Source organism: Leiobunum rupestre, chromosome 9 (assembly GCF_980474605.1).
Source record: "Leiobunum rupestre chromosome 9, qqLeiRupe1.1.hap1, whole genome shotgun sequence".
Taxonomy (NCBI): Eukaryota; Metazoa; Arthropoda; class Arachnida; order Opiliones; family Sclerosomatidae; genus Leiobunum; species Leiobunum rupestre.
The window spans coordinates 55,449,025-55,474,399 of NC_143392.1; the positions used below are offsets into that span (position 1 = coordinate 55,449,025).

General features: G+C 43.7%; 13 non-coding genes and 5 pseudogenes across 13 annotated transcripts; all 18 read right to left on the reverse strand.

Annotated features, from left to right (window-relative positions):
* Positions 1 to 1,470: 1,470 nt before the first annotated feature.
* On the reverse strand, positions 1,471 to 1,651 carry LOC149931449 (U2 spliceosomal RNA; annotated as a pseudogene).
* A 1,057-nt stretch (positions 1,652 to 2,708) lies between these two features.
* On the reverse strand, positions 2,709 to 2,900 carry LOC149931450 (U2 spliceosomal RNA). The gene has a single exon (XR_016476156.1). It is a non-coding gene; the product is annotated as a U2 spliceosomal RNA (small nuclear RNA).
* Positions 2,901 to 3,965: 1,065 nt separating this feature from the next.
* LOC149931451 (U2 spliceosomal RNA) lies at positions 3,966 to 4,157 on the reverse strand. Its single transcript, XR_016476311.1, has one exon. It is a non-coding gene; the product is annotated as a U2 spliceosomal RNA (small nuclear RNA).
* Positions 4,158 to 5,214: 1,057 nt separating this feature from the next.
* Positions 5,215 to 5,394, reverse strand: LOC149931452 (U2 spliceosomal RNA; annotated as a pseudogene).
* Positions 5,395 to 6,125: 731 nt separating this feature from the next.
* Positions 6,126 to 6,205, reverse strand: LOC149931453 (U2 spliceosomal RNA; annotated as a pseudogene).
* Positions 6,206 to 7,266: 1,061 nt separating this feature from the next.
* LOC149931454 (U2 spliceosomal RNA) lies at positions 7,267 to 7,458 on the reverse strand. The gene has a single exon (XR_016476312.1). It is a non-coding gene; the product is annotated as a U2 spliceosomal RNA (small nuclear RNA).
* Positions 7,459 to 8,523: 1,065 nt separating this feature from the next.
* LOC149931455 (U2 spliceosomal RNA) lies at positions 8,524 to 8,715 on the reverse strand. The gene has a single exon (XR_016476313.1). It is a non-coding gene; the product is annotated as a U2 spliceosomal RNA (small nuclear RNA).
* Positions 8,716 to 9,772: 1,057 nt separating this feature from the next.
* LOC149931456 (U2 spliceosomal RNA) lies at positions 9,773 to 9,964 on the reverse strand. The gene has a single exon (XR_016476315.1). It is a non-coding gene; the product is annotated as a U2 spliceosomal RNA (small nuclear RNA).
* Positions 9,965 to 11,031: 1,067 nt separating this feature from the next.
* On the reverse strand, positions 11,032 to 11,223 carry LOC149931457 (U2 spliceosomal RNA). The gene has a single exon (XR_016476316.1). It is a non-coding gene; the product is annotated as a U2 spliceosomal RNA (small nuclear RNA).
* Positions 11,224 to 12,280: 1,057 nt separating this feature from the next.
* On the reverse strand, positions 12,281 to 12,472 carry LOC149931458 (U2 spliceosomal RNA). Its single transcript, XR_016476317.1, has one exon. It is a non-coding gene; the product is annotated as a U2 spliceosomal RNA (small nuclear RNA).
* Positions 12,473 to 13,537: 1,065 nt separating this feature from the next.
* LOC149931459 (U2 spliceosomal RNA) lies at positions 13,538 to 13,725 on the reverse strand. Its single transcript, XR_016476438.1, has one exon. It is a non-coding gene; the product is annotated as a U2 spliceosomal RNA (small nuclear RNA).
* Positions 13,726 to 16,575: 2,850 nt separating this feature from the next.
* On the reverse strand, positions 16,576 to 16,768 carry LOC149931460 (U2 spliceosomal RNA). The gene has a single exon (XR_016476418.1). It is a non-coding gene; the product is annotated as a U2 spliceosomal RNA (small nuclear RNA).
* Positions 16,769 to 17,825: 1,057 nt separating this feature from the next.
* On the reverse strand, positions 17,826 to 18,017 carry LOC149931461 (U2 spliceosomal RNA). Its single transcript, XR_016476318.1, has one exon. It is a non-coding gene; the product is annotated as a U2 spliceosomal RNA (small nuclear RNA).
* Positions 18,018 to 19,074: 1,057 nt separating this feature from the next.
* On the reverse strand, positions 19,075 to 19,252 carry LOC149931462 (U2 spliceosomal RNA; annotated as a pseudogene).
* Positions 19,253 to 20,738: 1,486 nt separating this feature from the next.
* Positions 20,739 to 20,882, reverse strand: LOC149931463 (U2 spliceosomal RNA; annotated as a pseudogene).
* Positions 20,883 to 21,947: 1,065 nt separating this feature from the next.
* Positions 21,948 to 22,139, reverse strand: LOC149931464 (U2 spliceosomal RNA). The gene has a single exon (XR_016476319.1). It is a non-coding gene; the product is annotated as a U2 spliceosomal RNA (small nuclear RNA).
* Positions 22,140 to 23,202: 1,063 nt separating this feature from the next.
* LOC149931465 (U2 spliceosomal RNA) lies at positions 23,203 to 23,394 on the reverse strand. Its single transcript, XR_016476320.1, has one exon. It is a non-coding gene; the product is annotated as a U2 spliceosomal RNA (small nuclear RNA).
* A 1,061-nt stretch (positions 23,395 to 24,455) lies between these two features.
* Positions 24,456 to 24,647, reverse strand: LOC149931466 (U2 spliceosomal RNA). Its single transcript, XR_016476321.1, has one exon. It is a non-coding gene; the product is annotated as a U2 spliceosomal RNA (small nuclear RNA).
* Between the last annotated feature and the right edge of the window lie 728 nt (positions 24,648 to 25,375).

The window sequence follows — 25,375 nt, forward strand, 5'->3', positions numbered from 1 at the left end:
GACGGATGTATTTCCAATTGTCCGTTTCACGCCAATGAGTCTCTTGAATCATTAAAATGTCCAAGTTCCCCGATAAAAATAAAGCGGCGATTTCGCGCTGTTTTACTACGTTTTTCAAACCATTTACGTTGAGAGTAGCGATAATTAGGTTAAGAGACATTATAAAATTATTAATACTAACAGTACTACAATTAATATGGCTAAAGAAAAGTTACTACAGTTAAATTGGCTTGGAATGGAATGACTACAGTTAAATTGGCAAGACATTACAGATAAAAAATTAGTTACGTGGGGGACGAACACTTAAAATGTGAAAAAATTACGTGGGGCTTAACTAGAAAATTTAAAGTCATTAAAATGTAATCTCACCGTCAGAATGGCTGTCACTATCCTGACGTACTTTCTTCGGTGACAATACTTGCGCATTGCCAGGAGAAACCTGTTTTTGGCGCTTCAGTGGCGTATATCTATTTGAAATCGGGACTGGTGGGTTCGGTAGGTGGTTTCTGGACGGACTCAGCAGGGCCTTGGTGTATGAAACCTGCGGTGACGCGTCAACTTGTTGAAATCCCGTTTTGGCTGTGGAACTGTCAAAAATCGCATCGAAGAGCGCTAGGGCGGCATCCTCGCCGCTGGAAGAAGCTCCTAGAGGGGGGAAGGAAATCCCCGGGTATTCAGCAACAGGCATCATCTCACCGATAACCAGCGAGGCTGGGACTTCCTCCGCCGTCGTGGCCGTCGTATCTACGGCATCTTCCTTAGCCTTCGTTGAAATCTCATTCTCCTTCTCTGACTTCTTCGCCATCTTGGTCTTTTTATCCGGGCAGTTTGCTCGATTGTGTCCGGGCTTTTTACACCCGAAACACAATTGAACAACCCCGGAATAAGTCACCAAGTATTGCCCTCTATTAAACCTCCATAGGTTCGGCACTGCTTTCGTCATTTTAATTTTTATTTTGCGATTGCCGTTGCGGACGCCTTTCAGAATGGGGACGTTCTGGTGAGTTTCAAACTCGTGTTTTTCGACATCACCATATTCCTTCAGTGCCGTGCACACCGTATCTGCCTGGATCCACGGAGGTAAGTTTTTGATCGTTATCCAACGAGAATTGGAGTCGATCCCTTGTAATTCGTAATCTTTACCTTTTATAGATAAACAGTTGCTTTCCATAAACTTGTCATAGAGAACTTGAGAGACGAACACGATCACGAAGATTCCCTTTCCGAGCGGTTGCAGGGTTTCGAAAGCTGCCGGACCTGCTTGGTTGTAGACGGCCTCGGCTACATCCAAATAACTTACACTTTCATCAGAAACTAAACGCGCGGTACGCGCTTTAACCAACGCTGCCATTGCTGACAAACGCCGAAAGAAACAACTCCCCCAAAGGGGTTAAAAGTTACCTTAAAACGCGCCTAGAAAGCGACCATAAAAACGGGGCAAACACAAATTATTTCACAACTTCGCGGAACTAGGCTTAGCGCCGGGCAACGAAAACGGGAATCACGGCCGCCGCCTTGAAAAAGGCAGCAACGCGCGAGACGAGAGAGAAAAAAAACCGCGTCGACGGAGCGATGCGGACGCACGTCTGCTCTCTCCGCGGATAAGAACAGATACTACACTTTGATCTTAGCCAAAAGGCCGAGAAGCGATAACCGGCAAAGGGGGCTTTGGTGGTTGAAAAAGAAAAAGAGTGAGATTGAGCATTCACAAATTTCATAATTATGTTTAAGCAGATTGCTCGTGGTTGGAGATGACAGCGTGTATAACCATCACGTCTGACCAAAGAAGGTAACTTCTTGATTTCAAACAAAAAGATCGACGGCCATCGAGCGTTTTCAGCCGTCAACGGTAATATCACGCAGAATACATTGGTTCTCGACCCATCAACGACGGTAAGCCGCGTCGAGTGGGGTCATTTCTTGGGAGGGAGGGAGACCACCAGGGAACACGGCGTGCCGGTGGCTGATCTCTTCCTCTCACCCTCTTTTTTTTCATTAACGGGGTATTTGAGTCTTTCTAATAAAATTTGTTTATTTTTAAATATTTTCTTTTACGCTGTTTCTAACTAGTTCGCCAAGGCGATAATTTATCTTCGGTTTTCTCTGGGTCTTTTTTTAAATAAGTGGCAACATGGAACCGTGCTTAATCGATAATTAGAAAAAGTAAGATCTTGATCATACGGAGTTTCCTCCTGCACGCTTACCAGAACAGCTGTAGAGAAGTGTCATGAGATATGGCACTACGAATTGACCGTGGTTGCCGCGTAGTACGCGCCCCGGCATCAGCAACACAAAAACTCGTTTTTTCCAAACCATCCCGCTTTTAACAGTCCCCTATTTCTACAGCGATAGTACCGCAATCCTCGCTAGGTAACTCGATGTAAATAACTTATATGGTGTCCGTTTCGAGAACGGAGTTACCATGGTTTGGGAGGGGTTAATTTTTTTAAAGGGGAAGACGTGTTGCCAATGCGAATGTCGAAAAGCGGCCGGCTGTGAACTCCTAATCATGTCTCCTGTTAGTAACGAAAGTGACTTAAAAAAAACATACCGTTGGTAACGTACGACAGTTAAGGTAAAAAATTACAAAACAAATCCGTCCGAATCTTCAAAATGATCTACTAGCCAATGACGACTTTCCCTCTTATGACGTCAGGAATATATATATATATATATATATATATGGTGTTTGATTTTAGATTCATTGAGCGAGGTGGGCCGATCCTGGAAGAACTGCAATACCAGGGCAACCCGTGGCGGAGGTGGAGCAAGCTCCGACCTCTCCGCCGCCGTCCAAAAATAAGTTTAATATCTTGGGCCCCGATGGGACCCGTATCAGATATTAAGCTGATAAGAACAGATACTACACTTTGATCTTAGCCAAAAGGCCGAGAAGCGATAACCGGCAAAGGGGGCTTTGGTGGTTGAAAAAGAAAAAGAGTGAGATTGAGCATTCACAAATTTCATAATTATGTTTAAGCAGATTGCTCGTGGTTGGAGATGACAGCGTGTATAACCATCACGTCTGACCAAAGAAGGTAACTTCTTGATTTCAAACAAAAAGATCGACGGCCATCGAGCGTTTTCAGCCGTCAACGGTAATATCACGCAGAATACATTGGTTCTCGACCCATCAACGACGGTAAGCCGCGTCGAGTGGGGTCATTTCTTGGGAGGGAGGGAGACCACCAGGGAACACGGCGTGCCGGTGGCTGATCTCTTCCTCTCACCCTCTTTTTTTTCATTAACGGGGTATTTGAGTCTTTCTAATAAAATTTGTTTATTTTTAAATATTTTCTTTTACGCTGTTTCTAACTAGTTCGCCAAGGCGATAATTTATCTTCGGTTTTCTCTGGGTCTTTTTTTAAATAAGTGGCAACATGGAACCGTGCTTAATCGATAATTAGAAAAAGTAAGATCTTGATCATACGGAGTTTCCTCCTGCACGCTTACCAGAACAGCTGTAGAGAAGTGTCATGAGATATGGCACTACGAATTGACCGTGGTTGCCGCGTAGTACGCGCCCCGGCATCAGCAACACAAAAACTCGTTTTTTCCAAACCATCCCGCTTTTAACAGTCCCCTATTTCTACAGCGATAGTACCGCAATCCTCGCTAGGTAACTCGATGTAAATAACTTATATGGTGTCCGTTTCGAGAACGGAGTTACCATGGTTTGGGAGGGGTTAATTTTTTTAAAGGGGAAGACGTGTTGCCAATGCGAATGTCGAAAAGCGGCCGGCTGTGAACTCCTAATCATGTCTCCTGTTAGTAACGAAAGTGACTTAAAAAAAACATACCGTTGGTAACGTACGACAGTTAAGGTAAAAAATTACAAAACAAATCCGTCCGAATCTTCAAAATGATCTACTAGCCAATGACGACTTTCCCTCTTATGACGTCAGGAATATATATATATATATATATATATATATATATATGGTGTTTGATTTTAGATTCATTGAGCGAGGTGGGCCGATCCTGGAAGAACTGCAATACCAGGCCAACCCGTGGCGGAGGTGGAGCAAGCTCCGACCTCTCCGCCGCCGTCCAAAAATAAGTTTAATATCTTGGGCCCCGATGGGACCCGTATCAGATATTAAGCTGATAAGAACAGATACTACACTTTGATCTTAGCCAAAAGGCCGAGAAGCGATAACCGGCAAAGGGGGCTTTGGTGGTTGAAAAAGAAAAAGAGTGAGATTGAGCATTCACAAATTTCATAATTATGTTTAAGCAGATTGCTCGTGGTTGGAGATGACAGCGTGTATAACCATCACGTCTGACCAAAGAAGGTAACTTCTTGATTTCAAACAAAAAGATCGACGGCCATCGAGCGTTTTCAGCCGTCAACGGTAATATCACGCAGAATACATTGGTTCTCGACCCATCAACGACGGTAAGCCGCGTCGAGTGGGGTCATTTCTTGGGAGGGAGGGAGACCACCAGGGAACACGGCGTGCCGGTGGCTGATCTCTTCCTCTCACCCTCTTTTTTTTCATTAACGGGGTATTTGAGTCTTTCTAATAAAATTTGTTTATTTTTAAATATTTTCTTTTACGCTGTTTCTAACTAGTTCGCCAAGGCGATAATTTATCTTCGGTTTTCTCTGGGTCTTTTTTTAAATAAGTGGCAACATGGAACCGTGCTTAATCGATAATTAGAAAAAGTAAGATCTTGATCATACGGAGTTTCCTCCTGCACGCTTACCAGAACAGCTGTAGAGAAGTGTCATGAGATATGGCACTACGAATTGACCGTGGTTGCCGCGTAGTACGCGCCCCGGCATCAGCAACACAAAAACTCGTTTTTTCCAAACCATCCCGCTTTTAACAGTCCCCTATTTCTACAGCGATAGTACCGCAATCCTCGCTAGGTAACTCGATGTAAATAACTTATATGGTGTCCGTTTCGAGAACGGAGTTACCATGGTTTGGGAGGGGTTAATTTTTTTAAAGGGGAAGACGTGTTGCCAATGCGAATGTCGAAAAGCGGCCGGCTGTGAACTCCTAATCATGTCTCCTGTTAGTAACGAAAGTGACTTAAAAAAAACATACCGTTGGTAACGTACGACAGTTAAGGTAAAAAATTACAAAACAAATCCGTCCGAATCTTCAAAATGATCTACTAGCCAATGACGACTTTCCCTCTTATGACGTCAGGAATATATATATATATATATATATATATGGTGTTTGATTTTAGATTCATTGAGCGAGGTGGGCCGATCCTGGAAGAACTGCAATACCAGGCCAACCCGTGGCGGAGGTGGAGCAAGCTCCGACCTCTCCGCCGCCGTCCAAAAATAAGTTTAATATCTTGGGCCCCGATGGGACCCGTATCAGATATTAAGCTGATAAGAACAGATACTTTTAATTGTTTATTAAAAGCTTCGTTTGATTTTACATTTTTACATTTTTACATTCGTTATATATTTGTTCACGGTTTAATTAATTAAATTAGCGCGAACAATCGTTTAAAAGGGATCATTGTATAAAAGTCGAGCTAAGAACTATGTTAAAACTTTTAAAAATTGAATTTAAATCATATTTTTCCTTTTTTAATTTCTTTTTCTGGAGTTCTACTACGTCTTCTTTTGGGATAGTTTTTCAGGAGTTCGGTTATTCTTACGACGAGGTCTTCTGCTGTCCGGGTTAGGCTGATTGAACGTGTGGGGGCTCTGGCATTGATTTTTTCGAGGAGGGCTTGAAGTTCGTTTTTCCTTAGTAGGTTAAGGCCTGGCACTTCGTTATAGTTCCAATCTAATGGATCGAATCTTGGTCTGGTTGTTGGGCTGTCATGTTCGTTGGTGTCAGATTCGTATTCAGGTTCGGGTTCTAGGTCATCTTGCTGTGGTGGTGATTTCAGTGCGTCGGCGAAGGAACAGATTTTGGCGGGAGGATCAACGGTCTTTGGAGAAGGTGTCGTCAAGTAAAAACTTTCGTTGGAGGTCTTGGATTCGTCTGCCTGGGTAAGTACTGTTTTTTTACTTAAATTTTTTCCTTTTAGGTTGTCTTCTACGGTGGTCTCATTGGATTCCGGGTGCTTGGCTGGTGGCGTAATTTCTCCGTTGGACTCTGGAGGTTGGCGAGCCTTTTTCTTCTTTTTCGGGCAATCCCGAACCTGATGCGTGTCTTTGTGACAATAAAAACACAATAAGAACAGATACTACACTTTGATCTTAGCCAAAAGGCCGAGAAGCGATAACCGGCAAAGGGGGCTTTGGTGGTTGAAAAAGAAAAAGAGTGAGATTGAGCATTCACAAATTTCATAATTATGTTTAAGCAGATTGCTCGTGGTTGGAGATGACAGCGTGTATAACCATCACGTCTGACCAAAGAAGGTAACTTCTTGATTTCAAACAAAAAGATCGACGGCCATCGAGCGTTTTCAGCCGTCAACGGTAATATCACGCAGAATACATTGGTTCTCGACCCATCAACGACGGTAAGCCGCGTCGAGTGGGGTCATTTCTTGGGAGGGAGGGAGACCACCAGGGAACACGGCGTGCCGGTGGCTGATCTCTTCCTCTCACCCTCTTTTTTTTCATTAACGGGGTATTTGAGTCTTTCTAATAAAATTTGTTTATTTTTAAATATTTTCTTTTACGCTGTTTCTAACTAGTTCGCCAAGGCGATAATTTATCTTCGGTTTTCTCTGGGTCTTTTTTTAAATAAGTGGCAACATGGAACCGTGCTTAATCGATAATTAGAAAAAGTAAGATCTTGATCATACGGAGTTTCCTCCTGCACGCTTACCAGAACAGCTGTAGAGAAGTGTCATGAGATATGGCACTACGAATTGACCGTGGTTGCCGCGTAGTACGCGCCCCGGCATCAGCAACACAAAAACTCGTTTTTTCCAAACCATCCCGCTTTTAACAGTCCCCTATTTCTACAGCGATAGTACCGCAATCCTCGCTAGGTAACTCGATGTAAATAACTTATATGGTGTCCGTTTCGAGAACGGAGTTACCATGGTTTGGGAGGGGTTAATTTTTTTAAAGGGGAAGACGTGTTGCCAATGCGAATGTCGAAAAGCGGCCGGCTGTGAACTCCTAATCATGTCTCCTGTTAGTAACGAAAGTGACTTAAAAAAAACATACCGTTGGTAACGTACGACAGTTAAGGTAAAAAATTACAAAACAAATCCGTCCGAATCTTCAAAATGATCTACTAGCCAATGACGACTTTCCCTCTTATGACGTCAGGAATATATATATATATATATATATATATATATGGTGTTTGATTTTAGATTCATTGAGCGAGGTGGGCCGATCCTGGAAGAACTGCAATACCAGGCCAACCCGTGGCGGAGGTGGAGCAAGCTCCGACCTCTCCGCCGCCGTCCAAAAATAAGTTTAATATCTTGGGCCCCGATGGGACCCGTATCAGATATTAAGCTGATAAGAACAGATACTACACTTTGATCTTAGCCAAAAGGCCGAGAAGCGATAACCGGCAAAGGGGGCTTTGGTGGTTGAAAAAGAAAAAGAGTGAGATTGAGCATTCACAAATTTCATAATTATGTTTAAGCAGATTGCTCGTGGTTGGAGATGACAGCGTGTATAACCATCACGTCTGACCAAAGAAGGTAACTTCTTGATTTCAAACAAAAAGATCGACGGCCATCGAGCGTTTTCAGCCGTCAACGGTAATATCACGCAGAATACATTGGTTCTCGACCCATCAACGACGGTAAGCCGCGTCGAGTGGGGTCATTTCTTGGGAGGGAGGGAGACCACCAGGGAACACGGCGTGCCGGTGGCTGATCTCTTCCTCTCACCCTCTTTTTTTTCATTAACGGGGTATTTGAGTCTTTCTAATAAAATTTGTTTATTTTTAAATATTTTCTTTTACGCTGTTTCTAACTAGTTCGCCAAGGCGATAATTTATCTTCGGTTTTCTCTGGGTCTTTTTTTAAATAAGTGGCAACATGGAACCGTGCTTAATCGATAATTAGAAAAAGTAAGATCTTGATCATACGGAGTTTCCTCCTGCACGCTTACCAGAACAGCTGTAGAGAAGTGTCATGAGATATGGCACTACGAATTGACCGTGGTTGCCGCGTAGTACGCGCCCCGGCATCAGCAACACAAAAACTCGTTTTTTCCAAACCATCCCGCTTTTAACAGTCCCCTATTTCTACAGCGATAGTACCGCAATCCTCGCTAGGTAACTCGATGTAAATAACTTATATGGTGTCCGTTTCGAGAACGGAGTTACCATGGTTTGGGAGGGGTTAATTTTTTTAAAGGGGAAGACGTGTTGCCAATGCGAATGTCGAAAAGCGGCCGGCTGTGAACTCCTAATCATGTCTCCTGTTAGTAACGAAAGTGACTTAAAAAAAACATACCGTTGGTAACGTACGACAGTTAAGGTAAAAAATTACAAAACAAATCCGTCCGAATCTTCAAAATGATCTACTAGCCAATGACGACTTTCCCTCTTATGACGTCAGGAATATATATATATATATATATATATATATATATATGGTGTTTGATTTTAGATTCATTGAGCGAGGTGGGCCGATCCTGGAAGAACTGCAATACCAGGCCAACCCGTGGCGGAGGTGGAGCAAGCTCCGACCTCTCCGCCGCCGTCCAAAAATAAGTTTAATATCTTGGGCCCCGATGGGACCCGTATCAGATATTAAGCTGATAAGAACAGATACTACACTTTGATCTTAGCCAAAAGGCCGAGAAGCGATAACCGGCAAAGGGGGCTTTGGTGGTTGAAAAAGAAAAAGAGTGAGATTGAGCATTCACAAATTTCATAATTATGTTTAAGCAGATTGCTCGTGGTTGGAGATGACAGCGTGTATAACCATCACGTCTGACCAAAGAAGGTAACTTCTTGATTTCAAACAAAAAGATCGACGGCCATCGAGCGTTTTCAGCCGTCAACGGTAATATCACGCAGAATACATTGGTTCTCGACCCATCAACGACGGTAAGCCGCGTCGAGTGGGGTCATTTCTTGGGAGGGAGGGAGACCACCAGGGAACACGGCGTGCCGGTGGCTGATCTCTTCCTCTCACCCTCTTTTTTTTCATTAACGGGGTATTTGAGTCTTTCTAATAAAATTTGTTTATTTTTAAATATTTTCTTTTACGCTGTTTCTAACTAGTTCGCCAAGGCGATAATTTATCTTCGGTTTTCTCTGGGTCTTTTTTTAAATAAGTGGCAACATGGAACCGTGCTTAATCGATAATTAGAAAAAGTAAGATCTTGATCATACGGAGTTTCCTCCTGCACGCTTACCAGAACAGCTGTAGAGAAGTGTCATGAGATATGGCACTACGAATTGACCGTGGTTGCCGCGTAGTACGCGCCCCGGCATCAGCAACACAAAAACTCGTTTTTTCCAAACCATCCCGCTTTTAACAGTCCCCTATTTCTACAGCGATAGTACCGCAATCCTCGCTAGGTAACTCGATGTAAATAACTTATATGGTGTCCGTTTCGAGAACGGAGTTACCATGGTTTGGGAGGGGTTAATTTTTTTAAAGGGGAAGACGTGTTGCCAATGCGAATGTCGAAAAGCGGCCGGCTGTGAACTCCTAATCATGTCTCCTGTTAGTAACGAAAGTGACTTAAAAAAAACATACCGTTGGTAACGTACGACAGTTAAGGTAAAAAATTACAAAACAAATCCGTCCGAATCTTCAAAATGATCTACTAGCCAATGACGACTTTCCCTCTTATGACGTCAGGAATATATATATATATATATATATATATGGTGTTTGATTTTAGATTCATTGAGCGAGGTGGGCCGATCCTGGAAGAACTGCAATACCAGGCCAACCCGTGGCGGAGGTGGAGCAAGCTCCGACCTCTCCGCCGCCGTCCAAAAATAAGTTTAATATCTTGGGCCCCGATGGGACCCGTATCAGATATTAAGCTGATAAGAACAGATACTACACTTTGATCTTAGCCAAAAGGCCGAGAAGCGATAACCGGCAAAGGGGGCTTTGGTGGTTGAAAAAGAAAAAGAGTGAGATTGAGCATTCACAAATTTCATAATTATGTTTAAGCAGATTGCTCGTGGTTGGAGATGACAGCGTGTATAACCATCACGTCTGACCAAAGAAGGTAACTTCTTGATTTCAAACAAAAAGATCGACGGCCATCGAGCGTTTTCAGCCGTCAACGGTAATATCACGCAGAATACATTGGTTCTCGACCCATCAACGACGGTAAGCCGCGTCGAGTGGGGTCATTTCTTGGGAGGGAGGGAGACCACCAGGGAACACGGCGTGCCGGTGGCTGATCTCTTCCTCTCACCCTCTTTTTTTTCATTAACGGGGTATTTGAGTCTTTCTAATAAAATTTGTTTATTTTTAAATATTTTCTTTTACGCTGTTTCTAACTAGTTCGCCAAGGCGATAATTTATCTTCGGTTTTCTCTGGGTCTTTTTTTAAATAAGTGGCAACATGGAACCGTGCTTAATCGATAATTAGAAAAAGTAAGATCTTGATCATACGGAGTTTCCTCCTGCACGCTTACCAGAACAGCTGTAGAGAAGTGTCATGAGATATGGCACTACGAATTGACCGTGGTTGCCGCGTAGTACGCGCCCCGGCATCAGCAACACAAAAACTCGTTTTTTCCAAACCATCCCGCTTTTAACAGTCCCCTATTTCTACAGCGATAGTACCGCAATCCTCGCTAGGTAACTCGATGTAAATAACTTATATGGTGTCCGTTTCGAGAACGGAGTTACCATGGTTTGGGAGGGGTTAATTTTTTTAAAGGGGAAGACGTGTTGCCAATGCGAATGTCGAAAAGCGGCCGGCTGTGAACTCCTAATCATGTCTCCTGTTAGTAACGAAAGTGACTTAAAAAAAACATACCGTTGGTAACGTACGACAGTTAAGGTAAAAAATTACAAAACAAATCCGTCCGAATCTTCAAAATGATCTACTAGCCAATGACGACTTTCCCTCTTATGACGTCAGGAATATATATATATATATATATATATATATATATATATGGTGTTTGATTTTAGATTCATTGAGCGAGGTGGGCCGATCCTGGAAGAACTGCAATACCAGGCCAACCCGTGGCGGAGGTGGAGCAAGCTCCGACCTCTCCGCCGCCGTCCAAAAATAAGTTTAATATCTTGGGCCCCGATGGGACCCGTATCAGATATTAAGCTGATAAGAACAGATACTACACTTTGATCTTAGCCAAAAGGCCGAGAAGCGATAACCGGCAAAGGGGGCTTTGGTGGTTGAAAAAGAAAAAGAGTGAGATTGAGCATTCACAAATTTCATAATTATGTTTAAGCAGATTGCTCGTGGTTGGAGATGACAGCGTGTATAACCATCACGTCTGACCAAAGAAGGTAACTTCTTGATTTCAAACAAAAAGATCGACGGCCATCGAGCGTTTTCAGCCGTCAACGGTAATATCACGCAGAATACATTGGTTCTCGACCCATCAACGACGGTAAGCCGCGTCGAGTGGGGTCATTTCTTGGGAGGGAGGGAGACCACCAGGGAACACGGCGTGCCGGTGGCTGATCTCTTCCTCTCACCCTCTTTTTTTTCATTAACGGGGTATTTGAGTCTTTCTAATAAAATTTGTTTATTTTTAAATATTTTCTTTTACGCTGTTTCTAACTAGTTCGCCAAGGCGATAATTTATCTTCGGTTTTCTCTGGGTCTTTTTTTAAATAAGTGGCAACATGGAACCGTGCTTAATCGATAATTAGAAAAAGTAAGATCTTGATCATACGGAGTTTCCTCCTGCACGCTTACCAGAACAGCTGTAGAGAAGTGTCATGAGATATGGCACTACGAATTGACCGTGGTTGCCGCGTAGTACGCGCCCCGGCATCAGCAACACAAAAACTCGTTTTTTCCAAACCATCCCGCTTTTAACAGTCCCCTATTTCTACAGCGATAGTACCGCAATCCTCGCTAGGTAACTCGATGTAAATAACTTATATGGTGTCCGTTTCGAGAACGGAGTTACCATGGTTTGGGAGGGGTTAATTTTTTTAAAGGGGAAGACGTGTTGCCAATGCGAATGTCGAAAAGCGGCCGGCTGTGAACTCCTAATCATGTCTCCTGTTAGTAACGAAAGTGACTTAAAAAAAACATACCGTTGGTAACGTACGACAGTTAAGGTAAAAAATTACAAAACAAATCCGTCCGAATCTTCAAAATGATCTACTAGCCAATGACGACTTTCCCTCTTATGACGTCAGGAATATATATATATATATATATATATATGGTGTTTGATTTTAGATTCATTGAGCGAGGTGGGCCGATCCTGGAAGAACTGCAATACCAGGCCAACCCGTGGCGGAGGTGGAGCAAGCTCCGACCTCTCCGCCGCCGTCCAAAAATAAGTTTAATATCTTGGGCCCCGATGGGACCCGTATCAGATATTAAGCTGATAAGAACAGATACTACACTTTGATCTTAGCCAAAAGGCCGAGAAGCGATAACCGGCAAAGGGGGCTTTGGTGGTTGAAAAAGAAAAAGAGTGAGATTGAGCATTCACAAATTTCATAATTATGTTTAAGCAGATTGCTCGTGGTTGGAGATGACAGCGTGTATAACCATCACGTCTGACCAAAGAAGGTAACTTCTTGATTTCAAACAAAAAGATCGACGGCCATCGAGCGTTTTCAGCCGTCAACGGTAATATCACGCAGAATACATTGGTTCTCGACCCATCAACGACGGTAAGCCGCGTCGAGTGGGGTCATTTCTTGGGAGGGAGGGAGACCACCAGGGAACACGGCGTGCCGGTGGCTGATCTCTTCCTCTCACCCTCTTTTTTTTCATTAACGGGGTATTTGAGTCTTTCTAATAAAATTTGTTTATTTTTAAATATTTTCTTTTACGCTGTTTCTAACTAGTTCGCCAAGGCGATAATTTATCTTCGGTTTTCTCTGGGTCTTTTTTTAAATAAGTGGCAACATGGAACCGTGCTTAATCGATAATTAGAAAAAGTAAGATCTTGATCATACGGAGTTTCCTCCTGCACGCTTACCAGAACAGCTGTAGAGAAGTGTCATGAGATATGGCACTACGAATTGACCGTGGTTGCCGCGTAGTACGCGCCCCGGCATCAGCAACACAAAAACTCGTTTTTTCCAAACCATCCCGCTTTTAACAGTCCCCTATTTCTACAGCGATAGTACCGCAATCCTCGCTAGGTAACTCGATGTAAATAACTTATATGGTGTCCGTTTCGAGAACGGAGTTACCATGGTTTGGGAGGGGTTAATTTTTTTAAAGGGGAAGACGTGTTGCCAATGCGAATGTCGAAAAGCGGCCGGCTGTGAACTCCTAATCATGTCTCCTGTTAGTAACGAAAGTGACTTAAAAAAAACATACCGTTGGTAACGTACGACAGTTAAGGTAAAAAATTACAAAACAAATCCGTCCGAATCTTCAAAATGATCTACTAGCCAATGACGACTTTCCCTCTTATGACGTCAGGAATATATATATATATATATATATATATATATATATGGTGTTTGATTTTAGATTCATTGAGCGAGGTGGGCCGATCCTGGAAGAACTGCAATACCAGGCCAACCCGTGGCGGAGGTGGAGCAAGCTCCGACCTCTCCGCCGCCGTCCAAAAATAAGTTTAATATCTTGGGCCCCGATGGGACCCGTATCAGATATTAAGCTGATAAGAACAGATACTGAAATTGTTTATTAATGAAGGACAAATATATACAGATACAGATCTTTCAATAGATCATGGACAGAAATTGATTCGCATTAATTAGGTATTTACATTAATTGGACTGAAATTTAAAAAGGGGTTCAAACGGGTAGTTTAATTTTATCGTTTGAGATGCAGGCTAGGTTAATTTAACATTTAATATTCCAGGTAAGTTTAATTGTGACGTATTAGTTTTCAGGTGAGTAGAAGTTTAACATTTTTTTCAGATAAGTTTAAATTTATTCATATAAATTTTTCAGGTAAGTTTAAAGTTAACTATCAAAATTTTCATTTTTGTCAGGGAAGATTAACGTTTTTCAGTTAAATTTAAAAAATGTTCAGGTGAGTTTAACATTTTTCCAGCTGGGTTTAACATTTTTTCCAGGTAAGTTTAAAATTTTTTCCAGGTAAGTTTAACATTTTTTCCAGGTGAGTTTAACAGTTTTTTCAGATAAGTGTAACATTTTTTTAAGGTTAGGTTAGTTTAACATTTTTGTCAGGTAAGTGTAACATATTTTCAGGTAGGTTTAATATTTTTCCAGGTAAGTTTAACATTTTTCCAGGTAAGTTTAGAATTTTTCCAGGTAAGTTTAACAGTTTTTTCAGGTAAGTTTCATTGTTTTCAGGTAAGTTTAAAAAATTTTAAGGTAAATTTAACATTTTTTTGCAGGTATTCTTATACCTTTTTAAACGTTATACTATTTTCAGGTATGTTCATTGTCTTAAAATATGGTTAATTTTAAAACAACAACGAAATTTCACCGCCATTATCGGTGACGAAAGGCTTTAAGTCGTGGCACCACAGTTCTCGGAATTTTCCTTTCGTGAACCGAAGTCGGTCCGCACGAGCACGCGCGGCGAGGAGGTTTCGGACACGGTGCATGACCACGGTGGCCGTGTCCCGTTTGTTTTCGAAAAGTAGGCGGTTGCGAGCCTTCCAAACCTGGAGGTTTATTTCCGTGAGTAGAATGAGCGTCACGTAAATTATTTCTTTGGGAACGGGAAGCGGCGCGAGATGGCAAACGGTGTTGAGGGATACGTAGTTCACTCCGAGGAACTGGCGAACGCGATTCCTCAGCAAGGTCGGAATTTCGCATTCGTACAGGAGATGCGCGAGCGATTCTGACTTGCCGCAGAAAGGACACGCGCGCGTCGTCACCATATTGCGAACGAATAGGACGTCGCGAACCGGGACCACGTCGTGTATCACTTTAAAAGTGAAGTCTCGACGCGAACCCGTGATGGCCTTGTTTGACAGACGCCCGAAAGCCACGTCCCAGTTAACGTGGGGCTGGAGGCGGATGATTCTTGGCACGTGAGGCGTACGGAGCGTTTGCTTAACGCCTTTGTTGGTCACTCGAAGTAGGGCGAGTTTTGGGTTAGTCGTGCGGAGTTGCGTAGCAGTGTTCATCAGAGGTAAGTATGTCGGGTGGACTTCGCCCGCGTGAGTGGCGCTTGAAGTCCAAGGAATATCGAAAAGTGTCTTGGCGGTCGTCGACAGGTGGTGACAGATCGACGCCCGTACTGGATGGTCGGTAGCGGTCAGGCAAGACTGGTATCTGGTGAAGGTCAGCGCTCTTATTTCCCGGTGGATATCGGGAACGCCAAGGCCACCGTTTTTAGGGTCGAGGTGCATTGTCCGTCTGGACACCATCTCATGTTTGGTGCCCCAAACGAAGGAGAAAATACTCTGGGTGATCGTGGTCTTAGCTTCCTCGGAAAAGGTTACTAACGGGACGGGGTAAGTTAACTTGGGCAGGGCAATTTGTTGCACAAGTTGGATTCGGGTTCTGAAGCAGAATTGATTTTCTCGGTATAAGGAAAGGGCGTCCATGAAATTCTGTATAAAATGTTTGTCGTTGTCGGAGGACACACCGCAAGGCGTGAAATAAATGCCTAGGATCTTGATCGGATCGCGGGTCTCCTTTATAGGAAGTGAGGCTGGTACTTTCTCCAGAGCGACGGTACCCACTCGAGCGAGTTGAGTCTTGGAGGTGTTTAATTTCCCCCCAGAGACCGTGCAAAACTCACAGAGTAGCGACAGGGTGTGGCGGACGGATGCAATGTCATCTTGGAGAAAGTTAACGTCGTCCGCGTGAGCCGCGTAAACTTCCTGAGAAGACGCTGGAGTTCCTGGGCAGTGAAGACCTCTGATGGTAGCGGAGTGACTTACGGCGAACAGGAGAGGCTCGATCGACAGACAAAACAGGCTTGGGGACAGCGGACATCCTTGACGGACGCCGCGCTCGATGGAAAATGAGGCACTAAGATGACCGGAAATGACGAGCCTACTCCTGGTGTCGCTATACATAATTTTGATGGCGTTCGTAAAACGTACGCCGAAACCGAAATGACCGAGGACCTTCCAAAGGTAAGAATGGTCGACGCGGTCAAAAGCCTTTTCAAAGTCAGCCGCTAGTAAAAAACCCGCCTGCTGACGTTCTCGATAATCCTCAAGAATGTCCCGGAGAGCCACCAAGTTATAAATAGGTTGACGGCCTCTGACGCCACAGGTCTGGTTTTGTCCAATGATGGTGGAAGTAACATTGGAAGCTCGGATGTCCAACACCGTCGCGTAGAGCTTCCTATCGCTGTTAATCAACGTGATAGGTCGCCAAGCCGAGGGAGACGCTTTCAGGGATTCGTCCTTGCAGAGAAGCGTTACGTTGCCATCCTTAAACGATTCAGGTAAGTCCGAACCGGCGAAGAAATCATTAAAAACATTGGTGAGTATGGGACGTAATTCGGGCCACATAAACGAGTAAAACTCCGCGGGTAAGCCGTCTGGGCCGGGAGCTTTACCGTTTTTCAGGCGGTGAAGCGCGCGAGTTAACTCTTCTTCCGCGATCGGACGGTCGAGAAAGTCGCGGTCGATTTCAGGAAGAACTGCAATACCAGGCCAACCCGTGGCGGAGGTGGAGCAAGCTCCGACCTCTCCGCCGCCGTCCAAAAATAAGTTTAATATCTTGGGCCCCGATGGGACCCGTATCAGATATTAAGCTGATAAGAACAGATACTACACTTTGATCTTAGCCAAAAGGCCGAGAAGCGATAACCGGCAAAGGGGGCTTTGGTGGTTGAAAAAGAAAAAGAGTGAGATTGAGCATTCACAAATTTCATAATTATGTTTAAGCAGATTGCTCGTGGTTGGAGATGACAGCGTGTATAACCATCACGTCTGACCAAAGAAGGTAACTTCTTGATTTCAAACAAAAAGATCGACGGCCATCGAGCGTTTTCAGCCGTCAACGGTAATATCACGCAGAATACATTGGTTCTCGACCCATCAACGACGGTAAGCCGCGTCGAGTGGGGTCATTTCTTGGGAGGGAGGGAGACCACCAGGGAACACGGCGTGCCGGTGGCTGATCTCTTCCTCTCACCCTCTTTTTTTTCATTAACGGGGTATTTGAGTCTTTCTAATAAAATTTGTTTATTTTTAAATATTTTCTTTTACGCTGTTTCTAACTAGTTCGCCAAGGCGATAATTTATCTTCGGTTTTCTCTGGGTCTTTTTTTAAATAAGTGGCAACATGGAACCGTGCTTAATCGATAATTAGAAAAAGTAAGATCTTGATCATACGGAGTTTCCTCCTGCACGCTTACCAGAACAGCTGTAGAGAAGTGTCATGAGATATGGCACTACGAATTGACCGTGGTTGCCGCGTAGTACGCGCCCCGGCATCAGCAACACAAAAACTCGTTTTTTCCAAACCATCCCGCTTTTAACAGTCCCCTATTTCTACAGCGATAGTACCGCAATCCTCGCTAGGTAACTCGATGTAAATAACTTATATGGTGTCCGTTTCGAGAACGGAGTTACCATGGTTTGGGAGGGGTTAATTTTTTTAAAGGGGAAGACGTGTTGCCAATGCGAATGTCGAAAAGCGGCCGGCTGTGAACTCCTAATCATGTCTCCTGTTAGTAACGAAAGTGACTTAAAAAAAACATACCGTTGGTAACGTACGACAGTTAAGGTAAAAAATTACAAAACAAATCCGTCCGAATCTTCAAAATGATCTACTAGCCAATGACGACTTTCCCTCTTATGACGTCAGGAATATATATATATATATATATATATATGGTGTTTGATTTTAGATTCATTGAGCGAGGTGGGCCGATCCTGGAAGAACTGCAATACCAGGCCAACCCGTGGCGGAGGTGGAGCAAGCTCCGACCTCTCCGCCGCCGTCCAAAAATAAGTTTAATATCTTGGGCCCCGATGGGACCCGTATCAGATATTAAGCTGATAAGAACAGATACTACACTTTGATCTTAGCCAAAAGGCCGAGAAGCGATAACCGGCAAAGGGGGCTTTGGTGGTTGAAAAAGAAAAAGAGTGAGATTGAGCATTCACAAATTTCATAATTATGTTTAAGCAGATTGCTCGTGGTTGGAGATGACAGCGTGTATAACCATCACGTCTGACCAAAGAAGGTAACTTCTTGATTTCAAACAAAAAGATCGACGGCCATCGAGCGTTTTCAGCCGTCAACGGTAATATCACGCAGAATACATTGGTTCTCGACCCATCAACGACGGTAAGCCGCGTCGAGTGGGGTCATTTCTTGGGAGGGAGGGAGACCACCAGGGAACACGGCGTGCCGGTGGCTGATCTCTTCCTCTCACCCTCTTTTTTTTCATTAACGGGGTATTTGAGTCTTTCTAATAAAATTTGTTTATTTTTAAATATTTTCTTTTACGCTGTTTCTAACTAGTTCGCCAAGGCGATAATTTATCTTCGGTTTTCTCTGGGTCTTTTTTTAAATAAGTGGCAACATGGAACCGTGCTTAATCGATAATTAGAAAAAGTAAGATCTTGATCATACGGAGTTTCCTCCTGCACGCTTACCAGAACAGCTGTAGAGAAGTGTCATGAGATATGGCACTACGAATTGACCGTGGTTGCCGCGTAGTACGCGCCCCGGCATCAGCAACACAAAAACTCGTTTTTTCCAAACCATCCCGCTTTTAACAGTCCCCTATTTCTACAGCGATAGTACCGCAATCCTCGCTAGGTAACTCGATGTAAATAACTTATATGGTGTCCGTTTCGAGAACGGAGTTACCATGGTTTGGGAGGGGTTAATTTTTTTAAAGGGGAAGACGTGTTGCCAATGCGAATGTCGAAAAGCGGCCGGCTGTGAACTCCTAATCATGTCTCCTGTTAGTAACGAAAGTGACTTAAAAAAAACATACCGTTGGTAACGTACGACAGTTAAGGTAAAAAATTACAAAACAAATCCGTCCGAATCTTCAAAATGATCTACTAGCCAATGACGACTTTCCCTCTTATGACGTCAGGAATATATATATATATATATATATATATGGTGTTTGATTTTAGATTCATTGAGCGAGGTGGGCCGATCCTGGAAGAACTGCAATACCAGGCCAACCCGTGGCGGAGGTGGAGCAAGCTCCGACCTCTCCGCCGCCGTCCAAAAATAAGTTTAATATCTTGGGCCCCGATGGGACCCGTATCAGATATTAAGCTGATAAGAACAGATACTTTTAATAGTTTATTAAAAGATTCGTTTCGTTACAAAAATTACATTCAAGTCATTTGTTCGCGTTTTAAGTTAATTTAAATTAGCGCGAACACTCGTTAAAAGATAAAAAGAAACATTGTAAAAAAAAAAACGAGTAAAGAACTATGTGAAAATTTAAAAATTAAATTTAAAACATATTTTTGCCTTTTTTCACTTCTTTTTCTGGAGTTTTACTACGTCGTCTCTTTGGATAGTTTTTTAAAAGTTCGATGATTTGTGCCGCTTGGTCTTCTGCTCGTTTGGTTAGGATGGGTGAACGTGTGGGTGCTCTGGAGTTGATTTTTGCAAGAAGGGCTTGAAGTTCGGTTTTCCTCAATAGATGTAAATGTAGTTGTGACGGATCGGTATAATTCCACTCTGATGGATCAAATCGGGGTCTGGAGTTGTTGTCGGAGTCAATGGATTCGGGTTCGCTTTCGGGTTCTAGGTCATCGTGATGTGGTGGAGATTTCAAGGCGTCGGCGTATTGGCTTGTTTGGACTGGAGGTTCTGCGTTTCTCTTGTATGGTTCTGGTGATGTTAAAGTCCAGCTCTCTTCAGAGCTTTTGGAGTCGTCGGATGCGGTAAGTATGGGTGATTTGCTGGTTTGGGGTTCTTGATTTTCTTCCAGGTTGTTTTCTAGTGTGGTGGCGTTGGCAAGAGCAGATGTGGAACTTCGGTGTGGTTCAGGATCTTTGGGTAAGTCTTTTTTGGCTACCGGCTTGTCTGCCGTCTTTTCCTTCTTTGCGACACAGGCAGAGGCAAAGTGCCCCTCCTGGTCACAGAAGAAGCATTTCTTTGAAACGCCGGGATAGTAGACCAGAGCCCGACTGCGGCCGAAGTAAAGGACATTAGGTATAGTTTGAGTAATTCGTATTTTTACCGCTCTGTCTCCATTTTTAACTCCTTTTAGTTCTTTATATTCATCTAAACGATGAGCCTTTATTTCGCCGTACTGACGTAGGGTTGTCAATATGGCGTCCCATTGGATCCATGGTGGTAAATTCTTGATCGTCAGCCAGACGCCATCATCCTCGACGCTGGTGACTCTGCAGGTCTTGTTGCCGATTGTTAATTCTCCGTAAGAGACCGCTTGCTGTAGAAAGGCAAGGGTTGCGAAGGTAAGTAAGAATGCCTCCTTACCAACAGGTTGCAACGTCTCGATGGATTCAAGACCGAGCTTCTCGTGGAAAGCCTGAGCGACTTCCAGGAAGCCGGCGTCGACGTCCAGTCGAGCAGTTCGTTTTCTCACCTCCATAGCCATCCTGGCTATGGAGAGATCGTCAGGTGAAGTTAGGTCCCAGGAAGGAACAGCGTCAAGAAGCAATGGCAAAAGCCAGCCAGGTCAGGATACAGCGTAGACGTCCGGAACAGCAGCGACAGGTAAGTAGCAGCGGAACCAGGACCAGGAACAGCAGCGGAACCAGGATCAGCAACGGAACCAGGAACAGCAGCGGCAGCTTCGGAAGCAGGAACAGGAACAGGCACGTCAGGAAACCGGCAGGTAAGTCAACATCACAGGAACAGGCTGAGAAGCGTATACGTCGCTTATCGGCCTTTCGGCCAAGATTTCAGCGAAATAGCTGGGAACAGATACTACACTTTGATCTTAGCCAAAAGGCCGAGAAGCGATAACCGGCAAAGGGGGCTTTGGTGGTTGAAAAAGAAAAAGAGTGAGATTGAGCATTCACAAATTTCATAATTATGTTTAAGCAGATTGCTCGTGGTTGGAGATGACAGCGTGTATAACCATCACGTCTGACCAAAGAAGGTAACTTCTTGATTTCAAACAAAAAGATCGACGGCCATCGAGCGTTTTCAGCCGTCAACGGTAATATCACGCAGAATACATTGGTTCTCGACCCATCAACGACGGTAAGCCGCGTCGAGTGGGGTCATTTCTTGGGAGGGAGGGAGACCACCAGGGAACACGGCGTGCCGGTGGCTGATCTCTTCCTCTCACCCTCTTTTTTTTCATTAACGGGGTATTTGAGTCTTTCTAATAAAATTTGTTTATTTTTAAATATTTTCTTTTACGCTGTTTCTAACTAGTTCGCCAAGGCGATAATTTATCTTCGGTTTTCTCTGGGTCTTTTTTTAAATAAGTGGCAACATGGAACCGTGCTTAATCGATAATTAGAAAAAGTAAGATCTTGATCATACGGAGTTTCCTCCTGCACGCTTACCAGAACAGCTGTAGAGAAGTGTCATGAGATATGGCACTACGAATTGACCGTGGTTGCCGCGTAGTACGCGCCCCGGCATCAGCAACACAAAAACTCGTTTTTTCCAAACCATCCCGCTTTTAACAGTCCCCTATTTCTACAGCGATAGTACCGCAATCCTCGCTAGGTAACTCGATGTAAATAACTTATATGGTGTCCGTTTCGAGAACGGAGTTACCATGGTTTGGGAGGGGTTAATTTTTTTAAAGGGGAAGACGTGTTGCCAATGCGAATGTCGAAAAGCGGCCGGCTGTGAACTCCTAATCATGTCTCCTGTTAGTAACGAAAGTGACTTAAAAAAAACATACCGTTGGTAACGTACGACAGTTAAGGTAAAAAATTACAAAACAAATCCGTCCGAATCTTCAAAATGATCTACTAGCCAATGACGACTTTCCCTCTTATGACGTCAGGAATATATATATATATATATATATATATATATATATGGTGTTTGATTTTAGATTCATTGAGCGAGGTGGGCCGATCCTGGAAGAACTGCAATACCAGGCCAACCCGTGGCGGAGGTGGAGCAAGCTCCGACCTCTCCGCCGCCGTCCAAAAATAAGTTTAATATCTTGGGCCCCGATGGGACCCGTATCAGATATTAAGCTGATAAGAACAGATACTACACTTTGATCTTAGCCAAAAGGCCGAGAAGCGATAACCGGCAAAGGGGGCTTTGGTGGTTGAAAAAGAAAAAGAGTGAGATTGAGCATTCACAAATTTCATAATTATGTTTAAGCAGATTGCTCGTGGTTGGAGATGACAGCGTGTATAACCATCACGTCTGACCAAAGAAGGTAACTTCTTGATTTCAAACAAAAAGATCGACGGCCATCGAGCGTTTTCAGCCGTCAACGGTAATATCACGCAGAATACATTGGTTCTCGACCCATCAACGACGGTAAGCCGCGTCGAGTGGGGTCATTTCTTGGGAGGGAGGGAGACCACCAGGGAACACGGCGTGCCGGTGGCTGATCTCTTCCTCTCACCCTCTTTTTTTTCATTAACGGGGTATTTGAGTCTTTCTAATAAAATTTGTTTATTTTTAAATATTTTCTTTTACGCTGTTTCTAACTAGTTCGCCAAGGCGATAATTTATCTTCGGTTTTCTCTGGGTCTTTTTTTAAATAAGTGGCAACATGGAACCGTGCTTAATCGATAATTAGAAAAAGTAAGATCTTGATCATACGGAGTTTCCTCCTGCACGCTTACCAGAACAGCTGTAGAGAAGTGTCATGAGATATGGCACTACGAATTGACCGTGGTTGCCGCGTAGTACGCGCCCCGGCATCAGCAACACAAAAACTCGTTTTTTCCAAACCATCCCGCTTTTAACAGTCCCCTATTTCTACAGCGATAGTACCGCAATCCTCGCTAGGTAACTCGATGTAAATAACTTATATGGTGTCCGTTTCGAGAACGGAGTTACCATGGTTTGGGAGGGGTTAATTTTTTTAAAGGGGAAGACGTGTTGCCAATGCGAATGTCGAAAAGCGGCCGGCTGTGAACTCCTAATCATGTCTCCTGTTAGTAACGAAAGTGACTTAAAAAAAACATACCGTTGGTAACGTACGACAGTTAAGGTAAAAAATTACAAAACAAATCCGTCCGAATCTTCAAAATGATCTACTAGCCAATGACGACTTTCCCTCTTATGACGTCAGGAATATATATATATATATATATATATATATATATGGTGTTTGATTTTAGATTCATTGAGCGAGGTGGGCCGATCCTGGAAGAACTGCAATACCAGGCCAACCCGTGGCGGAGGTGGAGCAAGCTCCGACCTCTCCGCCGCCGTCCAAAAATAAGTTTAATATCTTGGGCCCCGATGGGACCCGTATCAGATATTAAGCTGATAAGAACAGATACTACACTTTGATCTTAGCCAAAAGGCCGAGAAGCGATAACCGGCAAAGGGGGCTTTGGTGGTTGAAAAAGAAAAAGAGTGAGATTGAGCATTCACAAATTTCATAATTATGTTTAAGCAGATTGCTCGTGGTTGGAGATGACAGCGTGTATAACCATCACGTCTGACCAAAGAAGGTAACTTCTTGATTTCAAACAAAAAGATCGACGGCCATCGAGCGTTTTCAGCCGTCAACGGTAATATCACGCAGAATACATTGGTTCTCGACCCATCAACGACGGTAAGCCGCGTCGAGTGGGGTCATTTCTTGGGAGGGAGGGAGACCACCAGGGAACACGGCGTGCCGGTGGCTGATCTCTTCCTCTCACCCTCTTTTTTTTCATTAACGGGGTATTTGAGTCTTTCTAATAAAATTTGTTTATTTTTAAATATTTTCTTTTACGCTGTTTCTAACTAGTTCGCCAAGGCGATAATTTATCTTCGGTTTTCTCTGGGTCTTTTTTTAAATAAGTGGCAACATGGAACCGTGCTTAATCGATAATTAGAAAAAGTAAGATCTTGATCATACGGAGTTTCCTCCTGCACGCTTACCAGAACAGCTGTAGAGAAGTGTCATGAGATATGGCACTACGAATTGACCGTGGTTGCCGCGTAGTACGCGCCCCGGCATCAGCAACACAAAAACTCGTTTTTTCCAAACCATCCCGCTTTTAACAGTCCCCTATTTCTACAGCGATAGTACCGCAATCCTCGCTAGGTAACTCGATGTAAATAACTTATATGGTGTCCGTTTCGAGAACGGAGTTACCATGGTTTGGGAGGGGTTAATTTTTTTAAAGGGGAAGACGTGTTGCCAATGCGAATGTCGAAAAGCGGCCGGCTGTGAACTCCTAATCATGTCTCCTGTTAGTAACGAAAGTGACTTAAAAAAAACATACCGTTGGTAACGTACGACAGTTAAGGTAAAAAATTACAAAACAAATCCGTCCGAATCTTCAAAATGATCTACTAGCCAATGACGACTTTCCCTCTTATGACGTCAGGAATATATATATATATATATATATATATATATGGTGTTTGATTTTAGATTCATTGAGCGAGGTGGGCCGATCCTGGAAGAACTGCAATACCAGGCCAACCCGTGGCGGAGGTGGAGCAAGCTCCGACCTCTCCGCCGCCGTCCAAAAATAAGTTTAATATCTTGGGCCCCGATGGGACCCGTATCAGATATTAAGCTGATAAGAACAGATACTACACTTTGATCTTAGCCAAAAGGCCGAGAAGCGATAACCGGCAAAGGGGGCTTTGGTGGTTGAAAAAGAAAAAGAGTGAGATTGAGCATTCACAAATTTCATAATTATGTTTAAGCAGATTGCTCGTGGTTGGAGATGACAGCGTGTATAACCATCACGTCTGACCAAAGAAGGTAACTTCTTGATTTCAAACAAAAAGATCGACGGCCATCGAGCGTTTTCAGCCGTCAACGGTAATATCACGCAGAATACATTGGTTCTCGACCCATCAACGACGGTAAGCCGCGTCGAGTGGGGTCATTTCTTGGGAGGGAGGGAGACCACCAGGGAACACGGCGTGCCGGTGGCTGATCTCTTCCTCTCACCCTCTTTTTTTTCATTAACGGGGTATTTGAGTCTTTCTAATAAAATTTGTTTATTTTTAAATATTTTCTTTTACGCTGTTTCTAACTAGTTCGCCAAGGCGATAATTTATCTTCGGTTTTCTCTGGGTCTTTTTTTAAATAAGTGGCAACATGGAACCGTGCTTAATCGATAATTAGAAAAAGTAAGATCTTGATCATACGGAGTTTCCTCCTGCACGCTTACCAGAACAGCTGTAGAGAAGTGTCATGAGATATGGCACTACGAATTGACCGTGGTTGCCGCGTAGTACGCGCCCCGGCATCAGCAACACAAAAACTCGTTTTTTCCAAACCATCCCGCTTTTAACAGTCCCCTATTTCTACAGCGATAGTACCGCAATCCTCGCTAGGTAACTCGA